This window comes from Ornithorhynchus anatinus, chromosome 4 (genome assembly GCF_004115215.2).
Source record: "Ornithorhynchus anatinus isolate Pmale09 chromosome 4, mOrnAna1.pri.v4, whole genome shotgun sequence".
Taxonomy (NCBI): domain Eukaryota; kingdom Metazoa; phylum Chordata; class Mammalia; order Monotremata; family Ornithorhynchidae; genus Ornithorhynchus; species Ornithorhynchus anatinus.
This window is the reverse complement of record NC_041731.1, coordinates 70,732,597-70,753,761: the sequence shown is the minus strand read 5'-3', so window position 1 is coordinate 70,753,761 and position 21,165 is coordinate 70,732,597. Positions and strand designations below refer to the sequence as shown.

The 21,165-nt window shown below is 43.4% G+C and overlaps 1 non-coding gene across 1 annotated transcript; it reads right to left on the bottom strand.

Moving 5' to 3' along the window:
• Positions 1-2,311: 2,311 nt before the first annotated feature.
• Positions 2,312-2,449, bottom strand: LOC114811663. The gene has a single exon (XR_003759359.1). It is a non-coding gene; the product is annotated as a small nucleolar RNA SNORA7 (small nucleolar RNA).
• Positions 2,450-21,165: the final 18,716 nt, after the last annotated feature.

The following is a 21,165-nucleotide window of genomic DNA, read 5'->3' as shown; positions in this document are numbered from 1 at the left end:
CATACTCATGTATCCTCTATCCTAAAAAGACTTCCCCTTGACCCCACGGTTCCAAACTCCTTGAAAGAGTTGCTCACACTCACTGTTTCCACTTCCTTGCTTCCAGTTCTCTCCTAGATCCCCTCCAAGCTGGTCATCACCCTTCACACAATGGAAACTGCCCTTTCTAAAGTCAACAATGACCTTCTATTCATTCATTCAGTCAGTCATATTTATTGAGTGCTTACTATGTGCAGAGTAGTGTACTAAGCGCATGGAATGTACAATTTGACAGCAGATAGAGGCAATCTCTGCCCAACAATGGGGTCACAGTCTAAAAGGGGGAGACAGACAGCAAAACAAAACAAGTAGACAGGCATCAATGCCATAAAAATAGATAAATAGAATCATAGATATATACACATCATTAATAAAACAGAGTAATAAATAATCTATACAAATATACACAAGTGCTGCCAAATCCAATGGCCTCTTCTCCATCCTAATCTTCCTAGATCTCTCAATTGCCTTTGACACTTTGGACCACACCCTTCTGAAAACATTATCCAACCTTGGCTTCACTGACACTGTCTTCTCCTGGTTTTCCTCTTTCTATCACTCTCCCTGCCCATTTTCATCTCTACTGCAGGCTCCTTCTCTGCCTCCTGCCCTCTGACAGTGGGGCTACCTCAAAGATCAGTTATAGGTCCCCTTCTATTTTCTATTTCTATCCACTCCCTTGATGAACTCATTCAGTCCAATGACTTCAACTACCATATTTATACAGACGATTCCCAAATTTACTTCTCCAGCCCTGACATCTTTCTTTTTTTAAAGAAAGTATTTATTTAAGGCACATAAGTGGTGGGGTAGGTATAAAATAATCAGACTAGATGCTGTCCCTGTTCCACATAGGGCTCACAGCCTTAATCCCCATTTTACAAATGATGTAACTGATGGACCAAGTTAAGTGACTTGGCCAAGATCACACAGCAGGTATGAGGTGGAGTTAGAATTAGAACACAGATCCTCTTACTCTCAGGCCCATCATCTTTCCAGTAGGCCATGATGCTTCAACTACTGTTTTTATGTGGATGATTCCCAAATCTACACCTCCAGCCCTGATCTCTCTCTTCCTCTGCAGTCTCACATTTCTTCCGGCCTTCAGGACATCTCTACCTGGACTTTCCACAGGCACCTCTTACTACGTATTTCAAAACATAACTCCTCACCCTTCCACCCAAACCCTATCCTTCCACTGTCTTTCCCATCACTGTAGACAATTCCAGTCAAGCAGTCAGTCAGTTGTATTTATTGAGCACTGACTATGTGCAGAGCACTGTACTAAGCACTTGGGAGAGCATAATATAATTCCTTCCTAACTCCTCCCTATCTCACAAACCCATAATTTTTTAATTATCCTCCACTCACCTCTCTTATTCATCCCACATATTCTATCTGTTACTAAATCCTGTCAGTTTTATCTTCACAACATCATTAAATTCTGCCCTTTCCCCTCCATCCAAACTGCTACTACATTGATCCAAGCACTTATCAAATGCCTCCTTGACTACTGCATCTGCCTCTTTGCTGACCTCTCCCTGCCTTCTATCTCTCCCATTCAATCAACCATATTTATTAAGAGAGCTTACTGTGTGCAGAGAACTGTACTAAGCACTTGGGAGAGTACAATACAGCAATATAACATACACATTTCCTGCCCACAGTGGAATTATGTCTAGAGAAAGAGTTTCCAGTTTCCAGTCCACAGTTCACTTTGCTGCCTGAATCATTTTTCTCAAAAGCCATTCAGTCCACATCTTGCCACTTCTCAAGAACCTCCAGGAGTTGCCCATCCATTTATATATCAAAGAAACTGATCATCAACTTTAAAAGACTCAGTTAGCTCTCCCTCTCTTATTTTATTTGACTGATTTCTTATTATAGCTGGGCCCTCAAACTTAGCTTCTCCAATGCCAACCTACCCACTGTATCTGAATGTTTATCTCACCTCTGAACCCTTCCCTGCATCCTCCTTCCATCTTCATATCTGACAGACCACCACTCTCCCCATTTTCAAAGGCTTACTGAAATCACATCTCCATGATGCCTTCCCCAGTTTGTCTTGTCTTATGCTGTTGAGTTTTCTCCAACTCATAGTGACGCCATGGACATATCTCTCTCACAACACCCCACCTCCATCTGCAATCATTCTAGTAGTGTATCCATAGAGGGTTTTTTGTGAAAATCTGGAAGTGGTTTACCATTGCATCCTTCCACGCAGTAAACTTGAGTCTCCGCTCTAGAGTCTCTCCCATGCCACTGCTGCCCAGCATAAGGCAGATTGCTTTCCACTCGCTAGCCACTGCCCAAGCTAGGAATGGAATGGGTATGCCTCTGCTTGTCCCTCCCTCCCGTAGTCAAAACTGGTAGAGTACAGGAAACTCTCCAGGAGCGACCCTGAGAGGGGCTTCCCCAATTAAGCTTTCATTTTCCCAACTCCCTCTCCCTTCTGCATCACCCGTGCATTTGAATATGTAAACTTTGAACACTTGATATTCATCCCACCTTCAACCCCAAGCACTTATATGTTCGTAGTGTATTTACTTAATATTAACATCTGTCTCTCCCTCTATGCTTTAAGCTTCTTGTGGGCAGGGAACTTTCCACCAACTCTGTTGTACTGTGCTCTCCCAAGTGCTAAGTACAGAGCTCTGCATACAGTAAGCACTTAATAAATACCATTGATTAATTGATTGATTTACCAAAGAACAAAGAAGTGTGATCTTCAGGGAAGGAGAAAAGATGGCTTAGTCTCATCTCTCTTGGGGTCCAGGATTTAACCCTGAATTAAACCAAAGAATGCAGGCCATGATCATCTGCAGGATAAAGTTGAAGAACTATGAGCCTGCCCTTCTGTAAATTGCCCTAGTAGATGAGTACTTGAGACAGAATTCAGGGACGTTTTTCCAACAGATGAGCTCTACTAGGAACCCCCTGTTCCTGTGCCCCTGATATCCAACTCCATGACCCTCATAGTCTTGGTTGCAATGACCAAGTCTTGGCAGAGAGGCACTCTTTGAGGATGCAAAGACTTCATCCCAAAAAATCATTACGATTTCATCAAAGTTCAAAGCTTTAATTGTCAGAGTGAATTGAAAAGTACAAGTATCAAATGATCTCTAGGAGAGATTGGCAGAAATTAAGAGGTCAGGGGTGGTGGTGGTCTGACTACGGGGGTGGGGCCTGAATGAGATGAGGCTGAGACTTGGGGTCCAGAACATCTTGGCCCATGGTTGCTCCATAGACTTGAAATTTAAAGCTTGGCTTTTGTTTGTCCTAATTTCAATGATCCAGTTTGAAAGTAATAGTATTTATTGAGCACCAACTGTATACAGAGCACTGCATTAAGCATTGGAGAGGATGCTATAGAAGGAAAAGATACTGTTTCTGCTCTTAAAGGGCTTTCAGTACACCAGGGGATGACAGGCAGATCAAAATGGTTCACAAACAATGGAGTCCAGAAGGAAAATAATAGATACAACTGGTAGCAGCAATTGTACAGAGAAACGAAAGAATGACTAAATTGAGTATACCAACTGATATAAAAATTGAGGCTAAGGAAGACTATACATTCAGGAGTGCCAAGCACACTTCCTGCTCAAGGTTATGGGCAGGAAGTGTTCATCAATCTGCAGATTCCAAATTGGTCCGTGAGAAGATCACAACAGGGAGGGGACAAAAGTGCACTTTTGTAACTATGGCTCCAGCCAAGAAAGGGGTGGAATATTTCTGTTTTTTCTAGATTAATCATCAGTCAATTAATGTTCTTCAAAAACCCAAGTTGTCCAACTCCTGGGTGAAGAGGAAAATGAATGAGAAAGGAGGAGTCATTGCCAGAATTTCACTTGAGTTCATTGAAATTTATTGCAATGTTAGAAAACCATAGCATTAGCTACTTTGTGACATTTTTGGGACCTTTACACAGCTGGTGTTTTTTCAATACAAACCTAAATAACATCCTTTCAAAGTCAGAAACAGATTTTGCATTTGCTTGTAATTTGAAAACGAATGACTGAAATTATAGATTTCAGATAATGCAGGAAACAAGCACCCATTCATTATTGGTGATGCAACTCTATTTTTACCGTATATAATAGCACTTGATATTATCTATAGTGTATTGTATTGTATAGAGTACTGGTCATTCTTTTATACCTGTGGTGAAATGAAAGCTTTGTGATTCTTGAAGGGTAAGTGAGTTAAAACCCTAAAGATGTCTTTGCAGCTGGCTATGGATTCATTAACCATAACAATTTTCTTTTCAGCTTTGCTCTTCAAGAAGATAAAACAACAACTAGTTAAGTATTTTAAATTTAGATACTCTTAGTAGAATATTACCAGGTCATACTCTAGAATCAGAAAAAAATAGATTTCATCATCTACAAATGAGAAAAAATAAAGAACATCAAATTCTTATTATATATTCACTATTTATCAAAGACAAATCATACATACTACTAATTTTTCTTTTTTTACCACTGCGTTGAAAGAACTTCAACCATTCTTGCATTTAAATATAGCATGGTGGCCCACATTATATATCTATTCATTGCATATATAATTTAACCAATTCAATCTGACAAACAAAATGTTTTTTCTAAGGCTACTCTGCTCTGTGTGGCATGATGTGTATTTCCAACAGCATGGTCCATCTAATTTTCCTTTATTTGTATTAAATATATTCCATCCTGGGTTGACACAAGCCCTACCCCTTGAAAATGGTCATATTAAGAAGACACTTGAGGTTGAACATTACAGTCTATTCAGAAATCTATCCTCACTTCATAGAGTCAGCAGGGACTTGCTCCATTATTACAAGGTCAAGGTGTAACACCTTTTCCTTACAGCAATAAATAGAAATGAATATAGTCCTAACACTATTCACTTCAATTTCCCCCTCTAACCATGGGAATGAATGATCCCCAAGAGTAGGGCTTGGGAGAGTGGAGTGCTTGGGGAGGGGTCGGGGAGAACCTCTCTTCTCAAACCCCTAGAATGTAACCTCCCTGTGGATAGGAAATATGTCTACTTACTCTGTTGTATTTTCCCAAGTGCTCAGTACAGTGCTCGGCACACAGTAAGCACTCCATAAATACTATTGTTCTTTTGAGTTTACTTAGAATCACCCCAAAAGCCATGCTGCCAATTCTGGGGTGCGGGTGTGGGGGGAGGGGTTGGCAGAAACAAGTCGTTGTCTGGTCCAATCCAGCCGGGCTGCCTCACACTAACTTCGGGTTCATTTCAGGCTGAGAAGCACTATAAAGAAACTCATTCACTTAACTGACACAAAAGTCCAATACACTACCCAGAGAGATTCTGGGAGGTGACAATGGGATGTTTTTGTTCCCTTTGTCCCTATTACAGTGCTTGCTAAATAGTAAGACAGTAAGCATTTAACAGGGAAGAATCTAGATCAATATTCCCCACCTCACTTGTGCAGGAAACTCAATGCATATGATGATGAACAATTTACTGTGCTTCCCGGATTCTGAAAAGAGGAAGATTGATCTATTTTGTCAATCATCATCTAGTCTTTTTCGGGCCTGACCCTTAATTAAGTTTCATTATTCTAGGCTCCTATATTCAAACACACAAAATTCTGAAACTTGATAGTTAAAGTAGCATATGCTGATTAATTATATCCATCGACTGGGGAGATACACCTCTTGAAAAATCCTACATTTATCACATGGACATTCCAATCCGTCAATTAATGGTCTTTATTGAGTGCTCACTGTGTCAGAGCTTAGCAGAGTATAATATAACAGAGTTGGTAGACACGATCCCTGCCCATGGGGAGCTCACAGTCCAGGGGGCACACAGACATTAAAATAAATTTTGGATATGTATGTGAGTGCTGAGGGGCTGATGTGGGGTGAATCAAGGGTACAAGTACAGGTGAAAGCATGGAGCAGAAGGGAGGAATAAGGGAAATAAGGGCTTAGTTGGGGAGGGCCTCTTGAAAGATATGTGATTTTAATAAAGCTCTGAAGGAAGGGAGTGTGATGGTTAGTTATGAAGCAGCATGGACTAGTGGCTAGAGTAAGGGCCAGGGAGTCAGAAGGTAGTGGGTTCTAATCCCAGCTCTGCCACTTGGCTGCTGTGTGACCTTGGGCAAATCACTTAACTTCACTGGGCCTCAGATCCCTCATCTGTAAAATGGGGATTAAGACTGTGAGCTCTCTGTGGGACAGAGACTGTGTCCAACCCGATTATCTTATAATTACCATATCTCTTAGAACAGTGCCTGGCATATAGTAAGAACTTAACAAATACCATTATTATTATTATTATGAAGGAGGAGGGAGTTCCAGGTCAGAGGCAAAGTATGAGTGGATAGAGCATGGGCCCGGGAGTCTGAAGGACCTGGGTTCTAATTCTAGCTCCACCACTTCTCTGCTGTGTGACCTTGGGCAAATCACTTCTCTGTGCCCCAATTACCTCATCTGTAAAATGGGGATTAAGACTGTGAGCCCCATATGGGACAGGGAATTTGTTCAACCCTATTTGTATCCACTCCAATGTTTAGAACAGTGCCCATTACACAGTAAATCCTTAATAATAATGTTGGTATTTGTGAAGCACTTACTATGTGCAGAGCACTGTTCTAAGCGTTGGGGTAGATACAGGGTAATCAGGTTGTCCCACGTGAGGCTCACAGTTTATCCCCATTTTACAAATGAGGTAACTGAGGCACAGAGAAGTTAAGTGACTTGCCCACGGTCACACTGCTGACAAGTGGCAGATCTGGGATTTGAACCCATGACCTCTGACTCCCAAGCCCGGGCTCTTTCCACTGAGCCATGCTGCTTCTCTAAGCTTAACAGATATCACAGTTGTCATTATTATTATTATGTTTTCTGTGGAAGGGTAGCCATAAGGGCTGTCATTACACCACCTAGCAGCAGGGTTCTTTGTCAGAGGTTGGGGGAGTGTTGATGTGAGGGGTTTCTTGCTCTCCCACTCTCGAAGGTAAGACTTCCCTATATGATGTTTATTTTGGCAGCCATATCCAGTTGTAGCCATCAATGTGGGTGACAAAGGAGATTAAAAGAGGAAGGATGCTCGTGATTCCTTTGCTCCCCTCATTTCCAGCGCCTCAGGTTTGGTTTCATGATACATTGGCACATGTTATACTGTGAATCATAAATCAGGCAATATCCTTCATGATTGCTCATTTTGGGAAGGGAATGTGTCTACCAACTCTGTTATAGTGTACTCTCCCAAGAGCTAATACAGTGCTCTGCACACCGTGAGCACTCAAGCAATATGATTGATTGATTGATGATACCATAAAGGAGTGGTTTACAGCATCTCCTGCTCTACTGCAAATTTTAAATTATGAAAGAACCAACCTTCTGACCAAGAGTTGGTGCCAGGGAAAAGGGAGGTGAGACTTTCTTCCGGAGCTGACTCCCACAGCAGAGGCAGGGGGCAACCCCGAGTCTGGGACACCTCAGTTGGTACTGTCCTGGTGGGGCACAGAGAACTGCCACTGCGGCTACCACCAGGACCAGTCTCAGGACTGAGGGAGGAGTAGGAGGCAGACTTTCCAAGTGGGGCATGGAGAACCGCCAGAACTACTGTGACTGTGAGGCATGGGGGCGAAGCTGGGCGCTCTCCGTGGGGCATAGAATGCTTCCACCAAGGCCACCACGGCCCCCATTGCCATGCTTGGACCTGTGGGAGAGGTGGGAGCTGGGCTTTCCCAGTGGAGCACAGAATACTGCACTTCCTCTGCCATTGCTTCAGTTGGGATTTCGCCTGTCTTGCCGCCAACCCCTGGCCCTCGATCTACCTCTAGCCTGAAACGCCCTCTCTCCTCAAATCCACCAGACTATTACCCTCCCACCCTTCAGAGCCTTACTGAAGCCACATCTCCTCCAAGAGGCCTTCCCAGACTAAGCCCCGCTTTTCCTCATCTCCCACTCCCTTCTGTGCTGCCCTGACTTGCTTCCTTTGCTCTTCCCCCATCTTTCCACCCCACAGCACTTATGATATTTGTAATTTTATTTACATTGATGTCCGTTTATTTTTATTGATGTCTAGTGTCATCCCCCAGCCCGCCCCAGACTATGAGCTTGTTGAAGGCAGGGATCGTCAGTCTTCTTCCCAAGCACTTATTACAGTGCTCTGCACACAGTGAGTGCTTAATAAATATGATTGAATGAATAACTGTAGAGCAGGGGACGGACGGAGCTGGGCTCTCCCGGTGGGGCACAGAATGAAGTCACTGTTGCCTCCACCACTGATGGGCTCAGGACTCTGGTGGGGCACCAAGAGATGCCACTGTCATGCCCAGGACTGAGGGAGGGGTGGGAGCTGGATCATGCAGAGCTGGATCATGCACTGAGGGGCAGGCACCAGGCCAGCATCAGATTGTGTCAAATAACTGGCAGAGGGAGGTGAAGCCATGTTGGATGGTAGTCCAACCCCTTTGTCTCAGGATTGGTAGAATCGATAGGCTGTCCAGATGCATTTGCAAGCCAACCAAATGGCTCTTATTCCAATCACACCCCTGTTGTGGACCCAGGAGGAGGAGTAAAGCTAAGCATTTTCAACACTACTGTAGCTTCCTGCTGCAGTTGATGATGATGATGATGGCATTTGTTAAGCGCTTATTATGTGCAAAGCACTGTTCTAAGCGCTGGGGGTATACAAGGTGATCAGGTTGTCTCATGTGGGGCTAACAGTCTTAATCCCCAATTTACAGATAATGTAACTGAGGCCCAGAGAAGTGAAGTGACTTGTCCAGAATCACACAGCTGACAAGCAGCGGAGCCGGAATTAGAACCCATGACCTCTGACTCCCAAGCCCGTGCTCGCCACGCTGCTTCTCAGAAGAAATGAATCCAGAATGGCAGCAAGTTTATTTCAGCTTCAGAAGACCATTCCCAAAGGGAAGCTGTTGTCATGAATTAACCAACTGATGAATTCAAAAAACAGTGGGCTCAGGAAAATGTTTCCAGTGGCCTCCCCAAGAGGTCTCGTGATTAGTTCCTGGTGCTGCAGTTCACCCTATGTAAGCAAACAGAGCGGGAAGTTATTTGTATAATATAACAAAATTCATTATGAAGCAACGAAAAAAGTATTACCTTTTTCTGGGTATTACCTGTCTACCTCCTCTATTTCCATTTTGTCATTTCTGCATCACCTATGCACTTAAATATTCATCACTCCTCCCCAACACCCGCTGGCCCTTATGTACGCATCCTTAAACTATGTTGCTTCCTTTTAGCTGTCTTTTTATGTTAGTGTCTTTCTCCCCTGTTAGACTATAAACTCCTTGAGGGCGGGGATCATGTCTACTAAGTCAATTTTGCTCTCCCAAAAACTTAGCACAGTGTTCTGCAAAGAGTAAGTGCTCAGTAAAGACTACTGCTTGTTTGAATAATTGACTTTAATGCATGTAGGAAATATAGAAGCTCCTAATTATGTCATAAAATCCCTGAAAACAGGGGCCATGTCTTCAACTTTTATTATATGTTCCCAAGAACTTAGTAGAGTGCTCACTGTAAGGAAGGTGCTCAAGAAATAAAGACCCCACATTGAGCCTCACAGTACTTATGTACCAATCTGTCTGTCACCTCCTGTAGACTGCAAGCTCTTTGTTGGCAAGGATGGCATCCACCAACTCTGTTGCATTATACTTTCCCAAGTACCTAGTACAGTTCTTTGCATACAGTGCTCAACAAATACCATTGATTAATTGTTTTATGGATAATGATGATAATGATGCTTTTGTAGAGGCATTGAAAATTACTCATGTCCTAGTGGAAAGAACAGGGGCCTGGGAGTCAGAGGCCCGGGTTCTAGTTCTGGCTCTGCTACTTGCCTGCTGGGTAAACTTAGGCAAGTCACTTTACTTCTCTGTTCCTCATTTTTCTCAACTGTAAACTGGGAATTAAATATCTGTTTTCTCTTTCGCTTAGACTGTGTCCAAACCAATTATCCTATATCTATTCCAATACTCAGCACAATGCTTGGTTAACATTAACATCCACAGTGGGGAGTTTTTCCCCCTTGAACACTAAATAACTTAGGTATTTTAGTTTTCTGTGGGAGTTTTGAGTGTTAGAAAATGTTGCAATAAATGTTGTAAAGATTCACTGTCTAAAATATTCTTTACTCTCTACGAATCTACTGAAGAATCTGGACTTGATTAAAATATCCCTTATGTTGCTCAAATCAATGTGTCTTTCAATAAAAGAGTAAGGAATAAAGAGAAGAAATGAAGCCAGAATGGCAGCAAGTTTATTTCAGCTTCAGAAGGCCATTCCCAAAGGGAAGCTGTTGTCATGAATTAACGAACTGATGAATTCAAAAAAACAGTGGGCTCAGGAAAATACTTCCAGTGGCCTCTCCAAGAGGTCTCGTGATTAGATCCTGGTATCAGCCCCTGTTAATGCTTTGCTGCTTCATCGCATAATAGAGTTCACCTCAAATGCTCTTGGATAAAATGAGTTTTCTCTCCTAGAAAATGTTCAGTCTAGGAGTTTTGATAGACAGGATATGAACAGCACCATTTCTCCTAATCAACGCCCTTTGAAGGAGGCCAAATCCCTGGGGGAGAGAGATGGTAAGCAATCAAGCAAAACTGCAGCTGGAAAGATGAGTTCTTTTTTATATTTTTATTAGCAAGAAAGTCAGGGTAGAGAAAAGAGCTAGAGTTTGGCAGGATGTGAACTAATAGAGTGAATGACCCATTTCCTTAGCCATAACCCTCTTCCCATCACTAAGGCAAAGTGACTAAAAAAATTTGGTCTCATTGCCTGAGATGTGTATCTATTCTGCTATCTCCTAATTAACGTTTATACTTGGTATTCAGTCTCCCCACATTGTATTAAATAGTTGCATATCTTATCTCGAGTTACTCTTGTGTAATTATGAGTTGCAGCCTGTACCTGCATGACAAACATTTCTAGAGGAATAAATCTGGTGTCAGGAGTGATGTTTGGTGAGATTTTCTCACACTGAATCCAGGTTCTCAGGTCAAATGTTTCTTTTAAATTATCCAGAAAGGATGCCTTGGCCAAAATGTTTGTGGCTTCAAAAGCATGAACAGCCTGCCAGCAGAGGTTGCTGTTTTATGACCTGTCATGACAGCTGTTTAAACCACTGAGGGGAGAAAGTAGGTTCTCAGCCCTATGGGAAGCCGGGGGGTGGCTACACAGACATAATAATGTTAATAATGTTGGTATTTGTTAAGCGCTTACTATGTGCCGAGCACTGTTCTAAGCGCTGGGGTAGACACGGGAATCAGGTTGTCCCACGAGGGGCTCACAGTCTTAATCCTCATTTTACAGTTGAGGTAACTGAGGCACCGAGAAGTTAAGTGACTCGCCCAAAGTCACACAGCTGACAAGCGGCCGAGCCGGGATTCGAACCCATGACCTCTGACTCCAAAACCCGGGCTCTTTCCACTGAGCCACGCTGCTTCTCTAATCAGCACCCGGGAGACAAACCCAAGACCGGTGGTGTGGGGATCTTTTGCACACCCTCCTTAGCCCCAGCTTCTGGCTAGAGGATAGAAAAAAGGAACTCTATGGGCATCTCATAGTGAAGCTAAAGAAGTTTTTTGTTTTTTTTGCTTGACCTTGGGATGTCCCAAATACCTTTAACTCTCTTATGATAACTGTTGTCACTCCAACTACTCCCCAGCTGTGCCCTTCCAGATGAGGTGGGGAGAGGGATCAGTCATCAGGCAAGGCTGCCCTAAAATCTTGGTTCTAACCCAAAATACTGTGAGTACACACAATTCACTACCATGTTTTTTCTCTGAAAGCTTTTCTGCACATATCTCAACATTTAAACCCCCCTGAAATGTGGAAGAACCCTGGCATCTTAAACTTAATTATACTATAATATATCCAGTAACATTTGAGAAAGATCTGGCTTTGAAATTTTCACAACGATATCTAGAATTTAGGTGTAAAGTTCTATAAATTCTACCTTATATGCTCTGGTTTCCCTATTCTGAAGGATGTGTGAGTTTCAGCACATAGACTTCAGAGGAGCAAAGGTTGAAAATAGATTGTACTTCAGTCCCAAAATGCTTGAATTGAACCTTTCAATATATAGTCGAGTTCCATTTTAACACCGTTATAGCATGTGACACCTGATTAGAAGCAATATGACTTAGTGGAAGGATCACAGGTCTGGGAGTCAGAAAACCTTGATAATAATAATGTGGTATTTGTTAAGCACTTACTATGTGCAGAGAATTGTTCTAAGTGCTGTGGTAGATACAGGGTCATCAGGTTGTCCCACGTGAGGCTCACAGTCTTCATACCCATTTTGCAGATGAAGTAACTGAGGAACAGAGAAGTTAAGTGACTTGCCCACAGTCTCACAGCTGACAAGTGGCAGAGCCGGGATATGAACCTATGACCTCTGACTTCCAGGCCTGGGCTCTTTCCACTGAGCCACACTCTTGATCTGCCACTTACCATCTACGTAATCTTGGGAAATTCCCTTAACTTCTTTGTGCTTCATTTTTCTGATCTGCGAAATGGGCATGAAAAACCTGTTCTCTCGCCCCCTCAGACCATGAGCCCCATGTGGGACAAAGGCTGTATCTTATCTGCTTCTCTGTATCTACCTCAGCACTTGGAATAGTGTTTGGCACAAAGTAAGTGCTTAACAAATCCCATAAATAATGTTGTTATTTTTGTAATTGACTAGATAACCTTTCATGTAGAGAAGGGAGATTGGCCCATAAGTTTCTAGAACAGAGAAGCAACTCACTCCTCAGGACCAGCAACTACATAGGGGAAAAGATATTTTGGTTAGGGTGGAGGTCAGTCACTCAGCTGGTGAGTTACAGAAACACAAGCAATCACAGGTTAAGATTTGGACAAAGTTGAGGAGGCTAGAAAAGTGAAAGGAAATTCCAGTCTAGGAGTCTGGGTTAGATGACTGAAGGGAATGTCCAAAGGGAATGGGTGAGTGCAGCTGGTGTTGATAATAATGTTGGTATTTGTTAAGCGCTTACTATGTGCCGAGCACTGTTCTAAGCGCTGGGGTAGACATAGGGGAATCAGGTTGTCCCACGTGGGGCTCACAGTCTTAATCCCCATTTTACAGATGAGGGAACTGAGGCACAGAGAAGTTAAGTGACTTGCCCACAGTCACACAGCCGACAAGTGGCAGAGCTGGGATTCGAACTCATGAGCCCTGACTCCAAAGCCCGTGCTCTTTCCACTGAGCCACGCTGCTTCTCATGATCAGGAAGGCTGAGAATCAGGAGTGTACACTGAGCAGGAAGGACCAGTCAATGTCACAGACTGGTGTCACAGGCACAAAGTGCCTTTGTCAAAGTCAAAGTCACAGTCAAAGTGTCACAGTCAAAGTCACTGTCAAAGGCAGGGTGTCACAGTAGAACTGCTAAGGGAAGATAGCAGTGATGGGAAGCAGCATGGCTTAGTGGAAAAACCAAAGGACTGAGAGTCAGAGGACATGGGTTCTAATCCTGACTGTCATTTTCCTGCTGTGTAACCCTGAGCAAGTCAGTTAACTTTTCTGGGCCTCAGTTTCTTCAACTGTAAAATGGGTATTTAATACCTATTCTCCCTCCTACTTGGACTCTGCTTCCCATGTGGGACAGGCTTGGGTCTGACCTAGTTAATTTGTATCTACTCCAACACTTAGAACAATGCTTGACCCCTCTCAAGTGCTTTACAAATTACCATAATAATAATGCCCCATGGTTTTAAGTTAGGCTCAAGTACAAGATCAAGAGTAGGCCTCTATCTGTCAATCAGTGGTATTTGAGTGTTTACTGTATGCAGAACACTGTACTGAGCTCTTGAGAGAGTACAATGCACAGAGTTGCTAGATACTTTCCCTGCCTACCAGTAGCTTAATGTCTAGAGAGGAGACAGACATTAAAATAAATTACAGTTGTGTACATAAATACATCTTATTCTTGTCCAACTACTATGGCTGTTAAAACCCTAACAAAAGAAATCTTGATTATCTGTTCATAAGTAATGGTGTACCTGTGGACTATATGTATGTTGAATATGGTTTTTTGGAAACAGGAACCTGGGCACTTGGCATTCCTTGAAACCTCAGGAACCAGCCCTGAGCCCAACTTAGTAAATCAGCTCCAGAGCTTCCCATGCCTTACAGTACTTCTGAATTTCAGAGCTGCAGATTGTGGTGACAATCCTGGGGTGCACTAGGTGAGCCCTTACCTAAGGCTACAAATTGTCATGGATGGCTTTAGGATGTTGAGGCTGGAGATGGGGCATCCAACCTCAAAAGTGATGGAAATGCCACCTAACATCAAGCTCATTCTAACAAATGTTTTCCATATTTTGGTAAATTGCCTATAATGATAATACATCTGATTTCCTATAGATTTCCTATAATAACTTCCTTGGAATCTTATCGCTTTGCCGTGACCTTCAATTATCCTCTTTTTTTATCTTTTGGTGTTGATTAAGTGCCTACTGTGTTTCAAACACTGTTCTAAAGTGCAGGGGTAGGTACAAGTTAATTAGGTTGGACACAATCCTTATTCTGTATGGGATCATAGGCTAAGAAGGAGGGAGAACTGAGGCACAGAAAATTTTAGTGACTTGCCCAAGATCCCACAACAAACAGGTGGCAGAGCTAGATTAGAACCCAGGTCCTCTGACTCCATAGCCTGTGCTTTTTCCATTAGACCATGCTGCTTTAATAATGGCCATGCTTGCAGCCTCCAAGGAGTAAAGGAGGCTTGAGAAGTGGTCTTACTATGAGGACAAACTACTTTTATTCCCTCATTGATGCCCATAGCCATCACTCCCGCCAATTATTCCAGACTTTTAAATCTCTTCTCAAGCCCCCTGTTCCTCCCCCTTCCCCATCCCTCACCACCAATGATATGGCCACCTACTTCATCATGAAAATTAACACAATCAGGTCTGAGCTCCCCAAAGTCACCCCGTCCCCTTCTCCTCCCTCCCCTCCCCCACCCCCGGGCTCCCAATCCTCTCCCCTACTTTCCCATCCTTCCTTGAAGTATCCTCAGAGGAGATCTCCTCCCTCCTTGCAAGTGCCACCCCTTCCACCTGTGCTTCAGACCCCATTCCCGCTCACCTTATAAAAACTATCACCCCCTTCCCTCCTCCCCTCCTTAACTTCTAGCTTTAACCACTCACTCTCCAATGGCTTCTTCCCCTCTGCCTTCAAACATGCTCACATCTCCCCTATCCTAAAAAGCCTCTCTCGAGCCCACTTCCCCTTCCAGTTATTGTCCTAGAAGCAGCGTGGCGCAGTGGAAAGAGCATGGGCTTTGGAGTCAGGGCTCATGAGTTCGAATCCCAGCTCTGCCACTTGTCAGCTGTGTGACTGTGGGCAAGTCACTTAACTTCTCTGTGCCTCAGTTCCCTCATCTGTAAAATGGGGATTAAGACTGTGAGCCCCACGTGGGACAACCTGATTCCCCTGTGTCTACCCCAGCGCTTAGAACAGTGCTCTGCACATAGTAAGCGCTTAACAAATACCAACATTATTCCCTCCTACCCTTCCTTTCCAAACTTCTAGAATGAATCATCTGCTCTCACTGCCTTGAATTCCTCAACTCCAACTCTCTCCTGAACCCCCTCTAATCAGCCTTCCGTCCCCTCCACTCCACAGTGACTGCCCTCTCAAAGGTCACTCATGACCTCCTCCTTGCCAAATCCAATGGCTCTTACTCTATCTTAATCCTCCTCGACCTCTCAGCTGCCTTTGACACTGTCGACCATCCTCTTCTCCTCCACACCTTATCTCACCTTGGCTTCACGGACTCCGTCCTCTCCTGGTTCTCCTCTTACCTTTCTGGCCGATCATTCTCGGTCTCCTTTGTGTGCTCCTCATCCCCCTCCCATCCTCTAACTGTAAGGGTTCCTCAAGGGTCAGTTCTTGGCCCTCTTCTGTTCTCCATCTATACTCACTCCCTTGGTGAACTCATTCCCTCCCATGGCTTCAACTATCATCTCCATGCAGATGACACCCAAATCTACATCTCCTCCCCTGTTCTCTCCCCCTCCCTTCAGGCTCATATCTCCTCCTGCCTCCAGGACGCCTCCACCTGGATGTCTGCCCGCCACCTAAAACTCAACATGTCCAAAACTGAACTCCTTATCTTCCCTCCCAAACCCTGTCCTCTCCCTGACTTCCCTGTCACTGTGAACGGCATGGCCACCCTTTCCATCTCTCAAGCCCGCAACCTTGGTGTCATCCACGGGGCTCAGTGGAAAGAGCACGGGCTCTGGAGTCAGAGGTCATGGGTTCGAACCCCGGTTCGGCCACTTGTCAGCTGTGCGACTTTGGGCAAGTCACTTAACTTCTCGGTGCCTCAGTTACCTCATCTGTAAAATGAGGATTAAGACTGTGAGCCCCACGTGGGACAACCTGATTCCCCTGTGTCTACCCCAGCGCTTAGAACAGTGCTCGGCACATAGTAAGCGCTTAACAAATACCAACATTATTGTTATTATCCTTGACTCAGCTCTCTCATCCGCCCCACACTTCCAATCCGTCACCAATGCCTGCCGGTCTCACCTCCACAATATCGCCAAGATCTGCCCTTTCCTCTCCACCCAAACAGCTGTCATACTGGTACAAGCTCTCATAATATCCCGCCTGGATTATTGTGTCAGCCTTCTCTCTGATCTCCCTTCCTCCTGTCTCTCCCCACTCCAGTCTATTCTTCATTCCACTGCCCGGCTCATCTTCCTACAGAAATGCTCTGGGCATGTCACTCCCCTCCTTAAAAACCTCCAGTGGTTGCCTATCACTCTTTCTACTGCCCACCCCATACACTCCGCTCCTCTGCTGCTCTCCTCCTCACTGTCCCCCATTCACCCTTATCCTGCCGTCGACCCCTGGCCCACATCCTAACGCTGTCCTGGAATGCCCTCCCTCCTCACCTCCGCCAAACTAAACTCTCTTCCCCTCTTCAAAGCCCTACTGAGAGCTCACCTCTTCCAAGATGCCTTCCCAAACTGAGCTCCCCCCTTTTCCCTCTGCTCCCCTCTCCACTCTCCACTCTGCTCCTCCCCCTTCACCTCCCCTCAGCTGAGCCCCATTTCCCTCTGCTCCCCCTTCCTTCCCCTCCCCTCATCACTATGCTCATTTGTATATATTACCCTATTCATTTTTCTAATGAGGTGTGTGTCCCCTTGTTTCTATTTATCATGATAATGTTGTCTTGTTTTTGTTTCATTCTGGTTTGCTCTGCTGTCTGTGTCCCCCATTTAGACTGTGAGCCTGTCACTGGGCAGGGATTGTCTCTATCTGTTGCCTAATTGTACATTCCAAGCACTTAGTACAGTGTTCTGCACATAGTAAGTGCTTAATAAATACTATTGAATGAATGAAAATGAATTTAAGAAGAATGCTCTCTTATATAACCCACTCAATATCTCACTCAATAGCCCAGATTATGAACAGGGCAGAGACTCACCCAACTCCTGGAGATTAAGATGAATACTGAGCAAATATCAATCTTCTCTTCTTAATCAGGGGCCATCCCTTCATCACATTCCATAAAATGTTTTAGCTTTATCCAAACATAAGTGAGTTTTTAGCTGAATTTATTTCTGTGATAATTTTATTAAAAATTTTGTAAATTAATGTCATATAGATTGTGAAAGTTATAAACCCATAGTGAACAAGAACATGTCTACCTACTGTTATACTATACTCTCCAAAGCGATGCTTAGTACAGTGCTCTGCAGAAAATAAGCACTCAATAAATATGATTGAATGAAAATTCTCTTGAGTTCAGAGACTTTATTTTTTGGTTTTGATGCACTCTCCTAAGTAAACAGTACGGTAATCTGAACACAGGTGCTCAATAAAAATCACTGATTGATGGATATATCAAGATCATTATAACAATTCCATTTAAACAAACAAATTTTGATACCCCCTGAATTTCATTGTGGTGGAATTCCTCTTGGACAGGAGAATTAGGCACATTACTCTGAAAAAGGATGATGATAATGATGCTAATTTTGGTATTTGTTAAGCACTTACTATGTGCCAAGCACTGTACTAAGCCCTGAGATAGATGCAGCATCATCAGGGTAATTTCAAAATGCTCAGAATTAAGGAATATTTTGGGCAGTGTCTTAAAATTCACTTGGCAATGGGTTTTTGCTCCAGTGCCTACTGAAGTCAGCAATTTATTAAACATTTTTTATTTGTAAAAAATAGCCTCCTGCCTTCCTTTTTGGCTGCAAGGATAGAACTCAAAGATGAGAACGACATAATAAGGTCAGTGAGGCTGTATAGCGTAGTAAACTTGTCAGTAAATATTAATATCAAAAGCTAAGCCTCAAAGATCATCAACTCCTTATCTGTGTAGCTGGGCAGGAAGGTTCATGCTATGCCTTTTACAAAACTGAGGCATGAACACCAAATTAGCCCAAAGTCTAAAATCCTTTCATTTTAAAACATACTGCACATATGGCAAGATTAAGAAGGATAGTCACAACGCTTGTGTTTGAATTTTCACATGAAAAGAAATCAGTACTCAGAGTGGAAGTTGCATGGATCTACAATCCCAACATATTTTGATAATAAGATATCTCACTAACTATAGTACAGCCACCAGGCAAAGCTTTTTATATTTCATGTTGTACAAAATCTCTTTCAAACGTGGCAGATTGAGGACATCTGCTGTCAGTCTTTCCTTCTGCTCCATATAGTTTCATTTCACAGAACACTTTGACTGAAGTCAAAGAATAAGAAAAGTTAATAGAAATGGAGAGGTATAGCTAATTAAACTCCCTGCCAATTTAATTCCACCTTAAGGTTGGTTTTCAGTTTACTGAAACAATTCCTCCTTATTTTCCCCTGAGTCAAGACTCAATTTTCCTGATAGGAAAATTGGCACAAATAAGGGTGTTTTTCACTTTTTGAGCTAAGGCCCCACACATGCTGAGGACCCTGGAATTTGGCCCAATCTTTGGACAGGATGATAATTATTATTATTATTATTGTTAATAATAATATGATATTTAAGCACTTACTATGTGTCAAGCACTGTACTAAGTGTTGGAGTAGAAACAAGAAAATTAGGTTGGACACAGTCCCTGTCCCACAGAGGGTTCACAGTCTTAATCCCCATTTAACAGTTAAGGAATTGAGACACAGAGAAGTAAAGTGACTATGAAGTGACTTGCCCAAGGTCACATAGACAAGTGGCAGAGTCAGGATTAGAACCCAGGTTCTTCTGACTCCTAGGCCCATTCTCTATCCACTAGGCCATGCTGTCTGGGCTAAAATGGCCCAAGGTGTCCAATACCTCTCCGATGGGAACTGCCTCAGGCCTGGGGAATGCTAGGGTGCCACTAGGCTACTGCCCATAATTGGAGAAAAGTGTATGAGCCAATTGGCCTCCAAACCCAGAAATGTAGTTGAGCCCCATTGGACCCACTGGGTTTGAGGCTGGACTCAGACCCATCACCAGCAGTTAGCCTATGGCCACCCTAAGGCAGGAAAAAATTTCCTTCCCCACTCACTATGAACATCTTCATTTCACTACTTTGCAACTTTATATAGAACATGGCATTGCCTCTACAATGCTCTGGGGAACTCCAGAGCAGCTTCTCCTTGCTCCAGAGCCACTGAGCTCTCCACCCTGTTCTCTGCCTCTGACAGGAAAGCTCATCTAAGCTTTTAACTGCTGGCTCACATACCCCTCCCCGCAATGTGGGCCCTGAGACAATTGTCTCAGCTTCTTACTTGGCTCTCACCACCTAGATGGCAAGGTTGTTGAGGGTAAAGGTATTTTTTAATAGCATTTGTGAAGTGCTTACTATTTGTTAAGTACTAAGTGCTGGGGTATGTACAAGCTAATCGGGTTGGAGACAGTCCCCATTCTACATGGGGCTCACTGTCTTAATCTCCATTTTATAGATGAGGGAACTGAGGCACAGAGAAGTTAACTGACTTGCCCAAAGTCACATAGCAGACAAGTGGCCAAGCTGGAATTTTATCTACTAACTCTGTTGTTCCCTTCCACGTACTGGGGGCAGGGCTCTGCACCCGGGAAGAGCTCCCCAAATACTAGTGATTGACTGATTACTGTGTGAAGCCTTCATTCATTCAATCAATTCATTTATTGAGCGCCAACTGTGTGCAGAGCACTGTACTAAGCACTGGAAGCCTTCCCTGAGTCTTGTTTGTTTCAGGACAGGTCCTCAAATTTTCAGCTGAGCTGGTGTTGATTCCAGACAAGAAAAGGACCCCTTCAAGCCTGAAGAAAGTAGTAGGGGGAGCTGTGAAGGCAACTTGCAAAAAATAACCCATTACAGGTGGCAAGTCATAAACTCTGGAGATGGGTATTCCTTGTCACCACAATGACATTGTTGAAATTGCCCTGTGATAGTTTGTGTTCCTTTACACAGGAAGCATTAAATTTGATTTTCTATACCTTGTACAGTAAAGAGTCAGACAATACGTTCGGAGGATAAGGTGGAGAGAGAAGCGTTAAGTGACTTCCCTTTTCTGGGTTCTGTTGCTATGGTGATGGCCCGACTATAGTGAGGTACCTCCAAGGGAATCTAGTTCTGCCAGATCGGTTTTGCTTATCTGTGTCTAAGCAACACCAGAAGCTCATATATAGCCCATTCCCAAGTATTTACTTACTTTCAAGAAGACAGATTTAAACAGGATTTCAAGACATTTTTTTCCTTCCCGATCACGTTTTTATATCTAGGGCAGTGTCTTTGTTTCTTACATACATGAGGAAATGGTTTATTTTAAAATAGAATTATGCTGCCACCAAACTCTAGTATAGATCCACTGGCATCTCAAAGGATTTTGCCACCAAGTGTGTATAGATACATCATTTTTAAGGTGACTTCAAATAGATCTAAAATGGTAGATTTAAAAAAATTAAAACAGTAATGACAATATGCATTTCTGTTGTGTTTTCCACCTACACCCTCTGCTTTATTATAAACTTTGCCAGAAACTGTCCAATTTCCCCTAAGCAGCCCCATTCTTCCCTGTGAACACCGCAATTAGGTTGTCTCATGGCACCTGAGGACTCAGCTTCTCCGCCGAGCATGAACTGGTTTTCCAGCAGAATCTTGTTCTTGAAATTTCCTTCTCAGAAGCATTTGGTCGGGATGG